This window comes from Aotus nancymaae, unplaced genomic scaffold, assembly GCF_030222135.1.
Source record: "Aotus nancymaae isolate 86718 unplaced genomic scaffold, 86718_ANA_hifiasm-v0.15.2.pri h1tg000029l, whole genome shotgun sequence".
Lineage (NCBI taxonomy): Eukaryota > Metazoa > Chordata > Mammalia > Primates > Aotidae > Aotus > Aotus nancymaae.
This window is the reverse complement of record NW_026988442.1, coordinates 9,903,394-9,919,071: the sequence shown is the minus strand read 5'-3', so window position 1 is coordinate 9,919,071 and position 15,678 is coordinate 9,903,394. Positions and strand designations below refer to the sequence as shown.

Genomic DNA, 15,678 nt, shown 5'->3' with positions numbered 1-15,678 from the left:
ATAGCAAATCTCAAGAAGGCTGGGGGATTGGGTAGGCAGGAACCCAGAAGGCAGACTAACTCTGGAGAATCTGGACTGGAGTTTGTGGCTTATGGACATTCCAAGACAATGGAGGAGAGGTTTCCTGATGTGTTTAGATTTGGCGGGTTTCCCACATCCTAGGGAGGTGTCATGAGCCACTCCCCAGTGCCCCATCCCATGGCCTCTGTTCAGGACCATGAATGAAGACTCTGCTCTAGAGCATCGAGGACTCTGCAAAGGAGCAACTGGAGCTTGTGGGCAGGGAGATGTCCCGGGAGGGGAGGCATTTGGAGCTGAGTCTGGGGAGGCTTCTTACCAGCACCTTCTCATGGGATCCCTTTAAGGAAGGAAAGAGGCAGCAGAGACTGGGGGTCCCATGTGGCAGGGGAGGAGGGAAGGAGCTGTGGGTAACATGTCCATATTTAATCATCTGCTCATCATTTAAGAAATATTTCCTGGGAGTCTGGTGTATTTGCAGTGGTGGTCTCCTTCTGGGATGCCTGTTGCAAGTGGACAGGCAGTTCTGAGATAGGACTCTGCCAGCTCAGCCCTCCTTCTGAGTCCTGATGCCCCTTCCCTCATTGCTTCCACTCAGGCACACAGAGGATCAGAATGGGTACAGCCCTAGGAGCTGCCCACCTGCGGTTTCTCAACATGACTCTACAGTGGGGATTCCTTTGGGTCCGTGGAGCTCAGCATCAAATAATCTAGAGATGGCCTGCAAGGGACCACCCACTCAGTTGCCCATGATTCAGGCCGCTCGTCCTGCCTCCTCATGGAACCCCTGGGGTACTGTAAAAACCTGTGAATGCCCTTGCTATAGCTCACCTCCTTAAGCATTCACACACTTCCTGGGGTTGGGTCCTTCTTAGAGGGTTCTCTGAGACTCCTGAGGATGCTGAGGGAGCTCTGTCACCTTCTCTAAACTCCACTGACCCTGATGCTGCGTATGTTGGCTGGGTTCTTCTTTTGGCCTTGCCCTTCCAGGACAGCCCTTGCTCAGGCCTGCATCCCCCACATTTACAGTCAGGCCTTCTGCTTCCAGTGGACATAGATGACAGAGACACAAACCACCAGCAGCACCTCGGGGCCCAGGAGGAGTGCTATGAGGAGTGGAGCAGTAGGAGCCAGTGCCAGGCCTGGAAATCAGGAGACAGGAAAAGTTATGAGGGGGCTACCCAGGAGGCCATTCCATAGACTCCCACTTACCCCATCTGAGGCTACCTGGGACTGTCAATGCTCTAAAGCTTTTGAAACTGCATCCTGCCCGGGCTGCCCTAGCTCCCACCCGAGGCAGAAGCCAGGGAAAGAGGTTCCTCATTCCATTACTCTGTCCCAGGCTGCCAGGTTGTCCTCCTGGAGGGAAGAGGTGGAGAGAATATGTACCAGGTATTTATACGTGTGGCACCTGCGTTCCTCACTTAATCTTCACAAGGCAGTGGGGCAGGGATTATTATTCCATTCTGAAGGGGAAATTGAGGCTCAGAGAATTTAGGGAGGGTCACAAGGTTACTCGTATCCAAACCTAGGGAAGCCCATCATTATGTCCATTAGGATGATTCCTGAGACTGTATCTGTTTTGAACAAGGAACAATTATGAAAGGGCAAGCAGGTGGCACGACAATGAGTACCCCCAGTTTGCTGAGAGGTAGTTGATTTTCTCTTTTTTTCTTTCCCCTTTCCCCCCTGCTCCTAGTTTCCTACTTAGCCCTTCAGAAATGCAAATACAACTTTCACCTTTCCCTCACCAGACATTCCCTGCAGGGCAACTTTTTCTGTGTGCTCCAAGACAGATCTCTCCTGGAGGGGTGACACATCAAAGCATACCCACCCACCATGGAAATGTCACCTCCGCGGGTATCCTCCAGACTTTGATCCACCAGGAGGGCATATGGAAAGCATGCCCGCTTGGCCACTTTTACAACTTATTTCTGCATAGGATGGTGCCAACTAAACTGTCTGGTAGCTAAGTCACCAGGCTAGCAGGGGGACACCTTCCCTTGCTCCTGTCCCCATTACCTTATAAAAGCATCTGCTCTCTGCTTCAAAGGGGAAGCGGCACATTTAAAGGCAGGACACTCTGTGCCCCTTCCCCAAGCAGGCTTCGGAATAAATTCACTTTCTTTGTATCAGACCTGGTTCCCATTGATTGGATTCTACATGCAGCAAGCAACTAGCGTGCTTTTCAGTTACTTGAGGATAGCTTCAGAGAGAGTTGCAGGCCGCCCTGCTTAACCCCAGGGTTGGGGGATAATGCCATGTTCTCAAGACCTGGGGAAGCCCTGGAGGGGCTGGACTTAATGAACTGTGCTGGCTAGAAAACACCCTGGCATGACTCTCATGCTTGGGAGGGCCTCAGACATCAAGCTCACCTCAACCCCAGAGCAGGTGCCATCTGAAATCTCTCTGTTGGACAGACAGTCCGATCTGAGGAAGCACACATTTGGATTCTTTGCATTTTTACTATGAGATTTTTTTTTTTTTTTTTTTTTTTTTTTTTTGCTGTTTAAAGCAAACAAATGAAGATATGGTTACTTTTGTTTTCATATATGTTTTCTGGGAAATAAAATGGTGCTGATGGGTCCTTAAGGAAGGTATGGAGATCTCAGCATCTGTGGCTGGAATGGTGGAGGCCAGCAGTCCCCAGCTGGGTGGCTCTCTGGGACTTTGTCTCCCTTCAGGAGAGTTACATTCTCCAAGTTCACTCCTCCTTCTAGGGGGCAGACCATAAGAAAGATTGGCTGAATTGAAAATAGAAAGTCCATGCCTGTCTCCTCAATTAAAAAAACTCTAAGGGACCCTCTTAGCCTTTGGCTTCTGTGTAGAAGCAGCTGGGTCTTTGTCCTGTCTGCACTGTGGCTCAGCACATTCAACGTCCTGCATTTGTGCCTCCTTCCCTCAGGCATGTCGACCCTGACAACACTCTAGGATGCTTCCTGCATTTCTGTATCCACCTCCAGTTGTCCTCCTAGCAAAACTGACAATGGAAATGGTCTGAAAAGCAGACTCTAAAATGCAAGTTTGGAACCTGACCACTCACTTGTCAGCTGACAATGAAGACCCCGGGGCTGGTAGTGAATGGAGCTGGGGAGGCCCTGAGTTGCAGCTATGGTGCAACTAGTAAAACTTTCACTAGCAGTGAAGTGGGAAGGAAATTCTTTGGCATCAGCCATTTGAAACTGAATTGGGAAATGGTAGCTATGAGGACTGAGGTGTTTGATGGTTGTTGCTGGGCATCAGTTCTTTGGGGAAAGACAATGAGAAGCTAAGAGTAACTGATCATGAGTTAAGGCTCAGTGTGAAAACCAGAGGACTTCTTGGCAGTAGTATAGATTGTTACCTCAAGGAGCCAGAGGGCAGAAAGAATAGAAGACTGGGCTAGGGATCAGTATAAGAGAAGCAGAAGCACAGAGGTGGATGAATCTCAGCTTCAAAGGACTGCTATGCTAGGCTAGCTCCCTGATGGGGAAGTTGTGGGACCCTGAGATGTGGGAGGGAACGTTTGGGTCAAAGCAGTTACAAATCATCAGTCATCTTCTGGGTTTCTGCGGACAGCTGCAGCAGCATAGCTGATTATCTCTATTGTGAGGTTTGTTCTTGGGTTCTTGCTGAGTTTAAAAGGAAGAAACTGAGGCCAACACAAGAAGATCCAATATGAAGGAATTTATTCTGGCTTCCGGGCGAGATTCTACGGCACTACGGGGGCCGGAGAAGTCACATGGACTCCTCTCAGACGTGGGGTTTTGTAGGGAGTGAAGGAGCTCAATTGGTTGTGGGAGAGCAGGACTACTATTCGGTAAGGTTACAAGCCTTTGTTTGCATACAGGACTTGGCTGCTATTGGTTAGAATTACTCGGCTGCTATTGGCTAGAATCACAAGACCCCGCTTGCATACTGGGTTCTTTAAGGGAAAGCCAGGCTGTGTGAGAAGGGGAGAAGGGAACATCCCGAGCATGTCTGAGGTTTCGGAAAAAAGGCGGGGGTGTGTGTGTCCGAGCTCCCAGTGAGGCAATCAGCCTTACATCTGTAACTAACCTTTCAAACCAAAAGACAAAGTAAAAAAGAAAAAGTAAATTTTGCTCAAACCTGGCTCTGAGTATTACTTGAACAAAGAATGCCAAACTGCAAAATGACTGTGGGTCAAATGACAATAATCACCACACCCTGGTGCGTAGTCTCACTAGGCTGCCACGCTGCTGGTGCAGCACATCACATAAGGCGTCTTGCATATTGCCTACCAGCCTAGACAACCTAAATTGCATTTCCAGCCATAGCACATGAGCAAGAATGTTATGTCCAGCACACTGGAAGCACCCAAAAATGGGAGGTAGACATATCTGTTATAGTCAGCAGGATTCAGAGGGACTTCCCAACCCTGAACACACTGCCTTCCCTCTTGGGCTCAGCATTAATGCACTGTGTTCCTCAGACTCCAGAGGTTTCACAGGGTTCAAAAGGGTGAGTCCTGAATTCAGACCTCCCTTTCTTTTTTGCCTTTATTTGGGCTGTTCTCTCCAACCATCTTTTTTTAGAATGGAGATATGACTAACCTACTGAATGGAGATTTTGATTCTGGTTTCAGGAATAAAACAAAAGGTAACTGTCTCCAACTGTGACCACCTATTTCACAGCAGGTGGTCCAGGTCACAGCATTGGCAGTCTAGTATAAGTAGTTTCATTTTTTTTTTTGGCCTAAAATTACATAACATGCGTTAAAATTGTAGCTGCTTCCTACTGCATGTAATTCAGACTTGTACTTTCATTTGTGACCAACTCCTGTTTGTTCAATACCAAAAAGAACATGAGGATGAGTTCAATCCTGCCAAAGAAAATTGCATGAACAGTTGTTACATGCAAGAGAGGGATTCACGACTCACTGGTGACACTTTGTGGATTGATGCTCACAAAGCAACACATTTTGACCTGAAATTCTAAAATTGGGGAAACTGCTGGACAAAACTGAGCTTTCCTTTAAGGAGCAACTATCCTTAGAAAGACCAGCTGTCTATGTATAATATATATTGTATTAGTCTGTTCTCATACTGCTATAAAAAATACCTGAGACCGGGTAATTTACAAAAAAAAGAGGTTTAGTCAGCTGGGGGTGGTGGCTCACATCTGTAATCCCGGCACTTTGGGAGGCTGAGGCAGGTGGATCACCTGAGATCAGGAGTTCCAGACCAGCCTGACCAACATGGTGAAACCTTGTCTCTACTAAAAATCCAAAATTAGCCAGGTGTGGTGTGGTGGCAGGCACCTGTAATCCCAGGTACATGGGAGGCTGAGGCAGGAGAATTTCTTGAACTTGAGAGGTGGAGGCTGCAGTGAGCCAAGATTGTGTCATTGCACTCCAGCCTGGGCGAAAAGAGCAAAACTCCAAAAAAAAAAAAATAAAAGAAAAGAAAGAAAGAAAAAGAAAAAGAAAGAAAGAGAGAAAGAAAGAAAAGGAAGAAATATTTGAAATAATAATGGGTAATAAAATAATAATGGATAATAAAATAATAATGGATAAGAATTTTTCCCCAAGTTATTGTCAGACACCGAACCACAGATCCAGGAGGCTCAGAGAACACAAAGCAGGATAAATACCAAAAACAAACAAATAAACAAAAACACACACACACATACATTGTGGCCGAGTGCGGTGGCTCACGCCTGTAATCCCAGCACTTTGGGAGGCCGAGGTGGGCGGATCACGAGGTCAAGAGATCAAGACCATCCTGACCAACATGGTGAAACCCCATCTCTACTAAATACACAAAAATTAACTGGGCTTGGTGGCACGCGCCTGTGGTCCCAGCTACTCCGGAGGCTGAGACGGAAGAATCACTTGAACCCAGTCATCTCAAAAAAAAAAAAAAAAAAAAGCACATTATAGTCAAACTTCAGAAAATTTAAGCTAAAGAAAAAAAAATCTTCAAAGATAAAAAATTCATATCATTTCTTCTCAGAAACCATGCAAACAAAAAGAGAATGATGTGAAATAGTGTGAAAGAAAAAAGCCATCGGCCTCAAGTTCTGTATCTCAAGAAATTATCCTTAAAAAGTGAAGGAGAAACAAAGACTTTCTCAGAAAATGAGGGAATTACCAGTAAACTTGCCTTGCAAGAAATGTTTAAAGAAGTTCTTTAGTCTGGGGATGGTGACTCATGCTTGTAATCCCAGTGCTTTGAAAGTCCAAGGTAGTAGAATTGCTTGAGGTTTGAGGCCAGGAACTGATACCAACCTGGGAAATATAGTAAGACTCTGTTCTCTACAAAAATAAAATAAAATAAAAAACAAAATAGCTGTGGTGGTGGCACATGCCTGTAGTCCTAGCTACTCGATAAGCTGAGGAGAGGGAGCTTGAGCCCAGGAGTTTGAAGTTACAGTGAACTGTGATCTGCACTCCAGCCTGAATGATAGAGTGAGACTTTATCTCTAAGGAATACAAGTTAAGAAAAGAAGAAGTACAGGATTTTGACGTGTTCTCGTGAGATTTGGGTCTTTTCCTAAGTCGGCGCTCATCAAGGAGAAAGCCATGTTCAGTTCGAGCACCAAAATCGTGAAGCCCAATGGCGAGAAGCCAGACGAGTTCCAGTCCGGCATCTCCCAGGCTCTTCTGGAGCTGCAGATGAATTCGGACCTCAAGGCTCAGCTCAGGGAGATGAATATTATGGCAGCCAAGCAAATTGAAGTTGGTGGTGGCCGGAAAGCTATCATAATCTTTGTTCCTGTTACTCAACTAAAATCTTTCCAGAAAAACCAAGTGGCTAGTACACGAATTGGAGGAAAAGTTCAGTGTGAAGCATGTTGTCTTTATTGCTTAGAGGAGAATTCTGCCTAAGCCAACTTGAAAAAGCTGTACAAAAAATAAGCAAAAGTGTCCCAGGAGCCATACACTGACAGCTGTGCACGATGCAATCCTTGAGGACCTGGCCTTCCCGAGCAAAATTGTGGACAAGAGAATCCATGTGAAACTGGATTGTGCCGGCTCATAAAGTTTCATTTGGACAAAGCACAGCAGAACAATGTGGAACACAAGGTTGAAACTTTTTCTGGTGTCTATAAGAAGCTCACGAGGGCAAGGATGTTAATTTTGAATTCCCAGAGTTTCAATTGTAAACAGAATGACTAAATAAAAAATATATTCACAGTAAAAAAAAAAAAAAAAAGGAAAGAAGTACTTCATGGAGAAGGAAAATAATACAGATCAGAAGCTCAAATCTACAGGAAGAACACTGGAGAATAAGTGAAGCTAAAATTAAAAATTTTAATTTATCTAACAGAAAGCAGTTTGTTTAAAGTAATAGTAAAAATGCATTCAATTATATATACACACAAATATGTATTTTGTGTGTGTATATATATATGCTTATATATAAGTGAAATGAATGAAGGCAATTATATAAGAGATGGGGAGAGGATTGGGAATATTTTATTATAAGCCACTTTACTACCCATGAAATGGCATAGTGTTATTTGAAAGTGAACTTGCATTAGTTGTAAATGAATGTTGCAAACTCCAGGGCAACTACTTAAAAAGCTTTTTTAAAAAGTATAATTTATAGGCTAAGAAAGGAGAAAAATGAAAACTACAAAAGACTCAACTGAAACCATAAATGACAGAAATAGGATAGAAGGCAAAGGTAGAAATAAATAACAAAGGCAAAAAACAAAACAGTAACAAATGTGGTAGATATTAATCAAACTAAGTCAATAATCATCTTAAAACCTCAATTGCCTAAATATTTCAATTAAAAGACATAGATTTGAATAGTGGATCATAAAACAAGACCTAACTTTCTGTTGTTTACAAGAAACCCACTTTAATTATAGAGGCACATATAGATTGAAAGTAAAGGGATGGAGTAAAACATACTATGTTAAAACTAATCAAAAAGAAATCAGGAGGAATAATGTTAATTTCAGACAGAGCGGACTTCAGAGTAAGGAGAAAGAGACATTATATCATGATAAAAGAGTCGGTTCTCCAGGAAGACATAACAATCCTTAACATGCATGCACCTGACAACAGAGCATCAAAATACATGAGGCAAAAATATATAGAACTGCCGAAGAAATAGATTAATCCAATATTATAGTTGGAGACTTTAGCACCCATCTATCAGAAAAAGATGGCTTCAGCAAGCAGAAAATCTGTAAGAACATAGTTAAATTCAGCAGCACTGTTAATCAATTGGATATAACTGACACCTATGGAGTACTGCATTCAGCAACAGCAGAATACACATTCTTCTTGATTTTGCATGAAATATTCACCAAGATAGACCATATTTGTATAAAATAAATTTATGCAAATATATATCTCTATAAAAACACATTTATATAAATGTACAAATTTATATTTATATTCTTATAAATATGTAAATTTATATTTATATAAAAACAAAAATATTTTCAACTAAACACAAGAAATCTAGAGAAAATTCACAAAACCAAAAGTTGGTTCTTTGAAAAAAAATCAATAAAATTGATAAGCCCATAGGTGGGCTAAGAGAAAAAGAAAACATGAATTACTAATATTAGAAATGAAAGAGGTGATATCACTATAAAGTTCATGAACAATAAAAGTATAAGAAAGGAACGTTATGTACACCCTATGTCTACAAAATTGATAATAGACCAATTCTTTGAAAGACACAATCTACCAAAACTCACATAAGAAGAAATAGACAATTTGAATAAGCCTCTTTCTATTAAAGAAATTAAATCAATAATTAATGACCTCCCACAACAGAAAGCATCAGGCCTAGATGGGTTTACTAGTGAATTCTACCAAATATTTAATGAAGAAATCATGCCAATTATTTACACTCACTTTGAGCACACAGAAGCAGAGGAAATGCTTCCTAACTCATTTAATGAGGCCATTATTAACCTAATACAAAAACCAGACAGATATTGCAAGAAATGGTAATTATAGGCCCATATCTCTTAGGAGCATAGATGCAAAAATTGTCAAAAAATATTAGCAAATTGAATCCAACAATGTATATGAAGAATTATACATGATGACCAGTTGAGATTTATCCCAGGCATTCAAGGCTGGTTCAACATTTAAAAATCAAAAAGCTAAAGAAAAATTATATAACCATATTCAAAAGATGCAGAAAAAAATCTGACAAAACATAACACACATTCCTGATACAAACTCTCAGCAAACTAGAAATAGAGATCAACTTCCTCAACTTGATAAAGAACAACACTTACGAAAAAAACTACAGCTAACATCATATTTAATAGAACACTGATTGAAGCTTTCTTCTAGGATCATAAACAAGGCAAAGATGGCTCCTTTCATCATTCCTTTTCAAAATTATACTGGAAGTCCAAGCTAATTCAATGAGGCAAGAAAAAGAAATTAAAGGAATACATATTGGGAAGGAGGAAAAAATAAAACTGTCTTTGTTCACAAAGGACATGATTGTCTATGTAAAAAATCTAAAATGATTGACAACAACAACAAAAACTCCTAGAAATATTAAGTAATTGTAGTAAGGTTGCAGTCTACAAAGTTAATATACAAAAGTCAATCCCTTTCCTATAAACCTGCAATGACTGAACAAGTGGAATTTGAAATTAAAAATACGTTACTATTTACATTAGCATACCCCAAAATGAAATCCTTAAGTATAAATCTAATGAAATATGTGCATGATCTATTTGTGGAAAACCAAAACATTTTGATGAAATATATTTAAAAATAACTAAATAAATGAAGAGATATTTCCTATTCATAGATAAGAAAACTCAATATTGTCAAGATGTCAGTTCTCCCAACTTCATCTATAGAGTCAGCACAATCCCAGTCAAAATTCAAGGAGGTTATTTTGTGGATAACACTATATGATTTCAAAATTGAGGTGAAAAGGCAAAAGGCACAGAATGGTCAACTCAGTAATGAAGGAGAAGAAAAAGGACTGACACTACCAACTTCAAGACTTACTGTAAAGCAACAGTAATTAAGACAGTGTGGTATTAGTGAAGAAATAGACAAATAGATCAAGGAAACAGAATAGACAGCCCAGAAATAGACCCACATAAATACAGTCAGCTGATCTTTGACAAAGAAGCAAAGGCAATACAAGGGAGAAAAGGTAGACTTTTCAAAAATGATGCTGGGGTAACTGAACATTCTCATGCAAAAAAAATGAATTTAGATACAGATCCTTCACTAAAATGGATCATATTCCTAACTATAACACACAAAACTATAAAATTCCTAGAAGATAGCATTTGAGAAAACCTGGATGACCCTAAGTGTGGCAATGACTTTTTAGATACAATACCAAAGGCACAATCCATGAAAGTAAAACTTAGTAAGATGAATTTATTACAATTAAAGACTGCTCTGCAAAAGATGATGTCAAGATAATGAAAAGATAAGCCACAGACTGGGAGGAAATATTTGCAAAAGACATACATGATTAAAAAAACTGTTTTTCTAAAATATACAAAAAATCTCTTTAAAAAGAAAAAAAAACCTGTAAAAATATATGACAACAAACAACCTGATTGAAAAATGGGCAAAAGATCTGAAGAGACAACTTACCCGAGAAGACAGTATGCAGGTTGTCAAGTAAGCACATAAAAAGATGTTCAATATCGTAAGTCACTGGAGAACTGCAAGTTAAAACAACAGTGAGATACTGTTACACATCTATTAGAATGGCCAAAGTTCAAAACGTTGACAACAGCAAATGCTGGTGAGGATGTGGAGCAACAGGAATTCTCATTCTTTGCTCATGGGAATGCAAAATAGAACATCCACTTTGAAAGGTAGTTTGGCAGTTTCTTACAAAACCAAACACACTGTGACCATACAATCCAGCAGTTGTGTTCCTTGCTATTTATCCAGATGAGTTGTAGGCTTATTTCTACATAAAAACCTTCACATGGATGTTTATAGCAGCTTTATTCATCATTTCCAAAACTTGGAAGCGATCAAGATGTCCTCCAGTAGGTGAGTGGATAAACGTGCTTCATCCAGACAATGGAATGTTATACGGCACTAAAAAATGAGCTATCTAGACATGGAAAGACATAGGGGAAGCTTAAATGCATATTACTGAATTAAAGAAGCCTATCTGAAAGGGCTAAATACTGATGATGTCAACTATATGACATTCTAGGAAAGGCAAACCTATGGAGACAGGAAAAAGATGAATTGTTGCCAAGGGTTGGAAGAAAAGAGGCTGGACTAGGTGGAGCACAGGGATTTTTAGGATGGTGAAACTATTCTGTCTAATACAGCAATGATGGATGCATGTCATTATACATCCGTAGAGAATACAACACCAGAGGGTATATGGGAACTCCCTGTACTTTCTGTTCAATTTTACTATGAACCTAAAACTTCTCTAAAAAGCAGTTTAGTAGTTTTGTTTCTTTTTTTAAGTCCTTCTAGTAATCAGGCATGATGGCACGCACCTGTAGTCCCAGCTACTAGGGAGGCTGAGGTGGGAGGATCACTTGCGCTCAGGAGTTCGAGGACAGTATGGGCGATACAGCGAGACCTTTGAAAAAACAAAGTCTTGGCACTTCCAGAGCCCGGTGTCGCCCAACACAAGAGGTGAGTGCCAGGTGGGAAGACCTCTGTTCAGCGCCCAGGTCCCACGATGTCTCCCACCCAGGAGGAGGCGGCTTCTCGGTTTCTCAAGGCCCCTGGGAGGCTGAGCCTGGGCAGGAGGCTGGCAGCAGAATGGGGATCCGGAGGGCAGGGGTGGTCTGTGGGGCAGCCCTGGGACTCCCTGCATCCCCCGCTGTGGCTGCTCTGGGATGTGGGGACCAGGGATGTGGGTCACTGCTGGGAGATGTGGCCCTGTGTGGTCCATCCAGCCACAGAGGAAAGGCCAGACCCAGGCCATTACCTTATTGAGCACCTATTATGCGCAGTGCTATTCTGGGTTCCTGGGATGCCACTGAGTGAGACAGGCACACAAACTCTCATCCCAGGGGGGAAAGTCAATATTAATCAGGTCTGATCCTCTCTCTGCCAGGCGCCTAATAACCTCATTGTTTCCAGATGAAAGACCAAAAACGTTCTTCCCATGCAGGAGGCCTGGCATGGCCTGGCACCTTGCAGCACACTCCCCTCAGCCCTGCTACAGCCTCTTTGGCCTTTACTTCTCTAACGTGTGGCTTCTTGGGTAAAGATGCCCTCTTTGGCCTGGTTAATTCCTCTCCTTATGATTTCTTCAATTAGGGCAATCCTTGCTGGTTTCCGTGGTACAATTTACCTCTCCATGGGTTTTTTGGACTACCACATACTCGCTCCTAGCACTTAGCACAGGTGTAATCTTGCAGCCATTTGAATGCAAATTACATGAGAACAAGGACTTTCCCCCCAATTTCTAGTACCAACCACACTGGTTGGCACAGAGTATGGTTCAATAAACATTTGCTGGCTGAGAGGCAAATGTGTTTGTAATTATCATGTGACATACCTGATGTAAGAAAAGGGAATAGCTACCTGGCAGATGTGACTTAATTTGCATCCTCCAGGCTATGGCTTTTAAGATGTCAATCTTCAGGGTGAGCAAAGCAGAAGAATCCCTTGAAGGCAGAAGCTCAAGCCCAGTCTAGGCAAAAGAGTGAGACTTTGTTTCTCCAAAAACATATAAAATTTAGCAGGGCATGCTGGCATGCACCTGTAGTCCCAGCTACCTGGGAGGCTGAGGTGGGAGGATCCTTGAGCCTAGGAGTGTGAGGCTGTAGTGAGGTATGATCATGCCACTGCATTCCAGCCTAGAAGACAGAATGAGACCTGACATATATGTGTACATATATGATTTTTACACAGCTGGAGACTGAAATGTAATCTGTAATCAGTTTTTCATTTACTGCATTTGAATATTTGCCTTTGTTGCAAAATATTCCACAATATAGTTCTTAATGTTTAGCTTATTTTTTCCAATTTATACCAAATTGTTGGATATAAAGTTTGCATCATTTTGATATTAGAAATAACTCTGCAGTGAATGTTTATAAGCTGAAATCTCAGATAAACTCAAGTTGAGATTTTTAAAAATTGGTTTTAAAATTTGGATACTTAAACAGTGTATATGTACATGATAAGAAAAAGAATTACCTAAAATTGCATGGTTAAAAAAAATCTCCCTTGGCTGGGTGCAGTGGCTCACGCCTGTAATCCTAACACTTTGGGAGGTTGAGGCAGTCAGGAGTTTGAGACAAGCCTGGCCAACATGGTGAAACCCCGTCTCTACTAAAAATACAAAAATTAGCCGGGGATGGTGGCACACACCTGTAATCCCAGCTGCTCAAGAGGCTGAGTCAGGAGAATTGTTTGAACCTGGGAGGTGGAGTCTGCAGTGAGCCAAGATCACATCACTACACTCCAGCCTGGGCAACAGTGAGACTCTGTCTCAAAAAAATAAAATAAATAAAATCTTTCTCTCTACTTAGACCCTCAGCCCCAGTCTCCAGAGGTGACCAGTGGTAAATTTTCTAAATGAGAGCAAATCATATGCGCTGTTCTGAACCTGGCATCTGATACTTAACAGTACAGATAGAAACATTCTTAGGTATTTTCCTGAAGGAAAAGTCACAGCAGTTTACACTCCCACCAGCAGATGATGGGAATCTGGTTCCCTGTACTTTCTCCTGCTTGAGGCATTATCACTTTTTAAGTTCTCAATTTGCTGGGTAGAAAATTACATTTTATTGTTTTAATTCGCCATTATTTACTAGAGACTAAGAAGCTTTTTATACGCTTATTGGTTCTTGATGGGTGAATTGATTACTTGCTATGGTTTGGTGTCCACCATAAACCTCATGTTGAAATTTGATCCCTGATATGCTTTGGCTGTGTCCCCACCCAAATCTCACCTCGAATTGTAACAACCTCCACATGTCAAGGGTGGGGCCAGGTGAAGGTAATTGAATCATAAGGCCAGTTTCCCCATACTGTTCTTGTGGTAGTGAAGAAGTTTCATGAGACCTGATTGTTTTATAAATGAGAGTTCCCCATGCACAGCTCTTGCCTGCCGCCCTGTAAGACATGATTTTGTGCCTCCTTTGCCTTCTGCCATGATTGTGAGGCCTCCCACTCATGAGGAACTGTGAGTCCATTAAACCTCCTTTCCTTTATAAATTTCCCAGTCTTGGGTATGTCTTTATTAGCAGTGTGAGAACAGACTAATACAATCCCCAATATTGGAGATAGAGCCTAACGGAAGGTGTTTGGATTATGAGGGCAGAACCCTCATGAATATCTTAATACTGGGTGGACATAGTGAGTGATTTCTTACTTTTTCAGCTCCTAAGAGAGCTGGTGGTTAAAAATAGCCTGGCATCTCCCCTGTTCTCTCTCTTGCTTCCTCTCTTGCCATGTGATCTCTGCACACACCAGCTCCCCTTCACCTTCTGCCATGAGTGGAAGCAGCCTGGGGCCCTCACCAGATACAGAGGCCTAGCCTTGAACTTTCCAGCCATTAGTCATGCGCAAAATAAACCTTTTTTTCTTTTTAAATTAAAAAAAAAAGAAAAAACAAAGCCTCTCTAGTGATATAAAGTGACAAAACATAAAATTGAATCAAATGCAAAGTGTGTTGTGGACCCCTGATGTTTTGGCCAGTAGAGGAAATGGATTTAGTTAAACAAGGATGTGGTTTTGGAGGGGTCGTTTGGAAAGAGAGGGGAAATGACGGGAGGAGAAAACGATGATCAGATCTCTGTAGGAGGGACAGTCACACAGATTTTAACGCCTTTAACACGGGAGGTCGCCATTCCCATCTACTCCTGATGTAGGCAGAGAAATGAGGAGAGGCAGAGGAGAGATGCCCGGAACAGGAGGGAGTGGCCAGGAGTTGGGCAAGTCAGTTGGCCCCCCCTGGGCTCAGTTCTATCCCCTGTAAACCAGAAGTAGCAATATTAAGTAAGATAAAGTGTTTGTCATGCAATGATACTGAATAAATAGTACTAATTGTCATACCTGATGCTTGGCAAACAACAGGAAATTGCTAAGTGCTGAATGAATCTCACTTTATGTTGTCAGTCACTGACCTCTCTCTCTGGCTTTTCCAGGTGCTGTGGACCTACTGACACTTTTTCTTTTCTGGTATTGTAGAACTTGTCTTGCCTCTCCAAGGCCAACCCCTCCCTCTGGGATTCCTTTGGTCCCTCCCACTTGTCAATCCACAGAGCTGGCATCCTTATCAACAGCTATGGATAAGCCTATGCCTTGGTTTCACTGGTACAGTCTCAGGTTGTACCTGTTGTCCTCACGTTTTGTTTGTTTGGGTATTTGTCCTTTGTGTTGTTGTTTTAACAAAGCATTATTGTCAATAGCTGTGTTAAATCAAGCTGGGATGGATGTGATGAACCTCCACTTTGTACCTACGGCTTCTGTCGTGTTCTCACCTTACGGGTTGTGAGATATATACGTAGTGAGCAAAGTGCTTTTTTTAGCACTTGATCACAGTGTAACTATCCCCTCCTTTTCGAGAACAGCATGAGGAGCACTCAGTCATAAAGTGCAGTCTCATGCCAGCGGCCTAGAAGAAGCTTGATTAGATGGAAATCAGAAGACACAGATTGCCAATCACAAGAAGCATCAGCATCTACTTCAAAAGTTAATAGCTACATTAAGAAGATGGTGCTAAAAGATAATTATTAAAATGAAGGCTACAAAAG

At 41.8% G+C, this 15,678-nt stretch overlaps 1 pseudogene; it reads left to right on the top strand.

Moving 5' to 3' along the window:
• Positions 1-6,541: 6,541 nt before the first annotated feature.
• LOC105719295 (small ribosomal subunit protein eS7-like) lies at positions 6,542-7,125 on the top strand (annotated as a pseudogene).
• Positions 7,126-15,678: the final 8,553 nt, after the last annotated feature.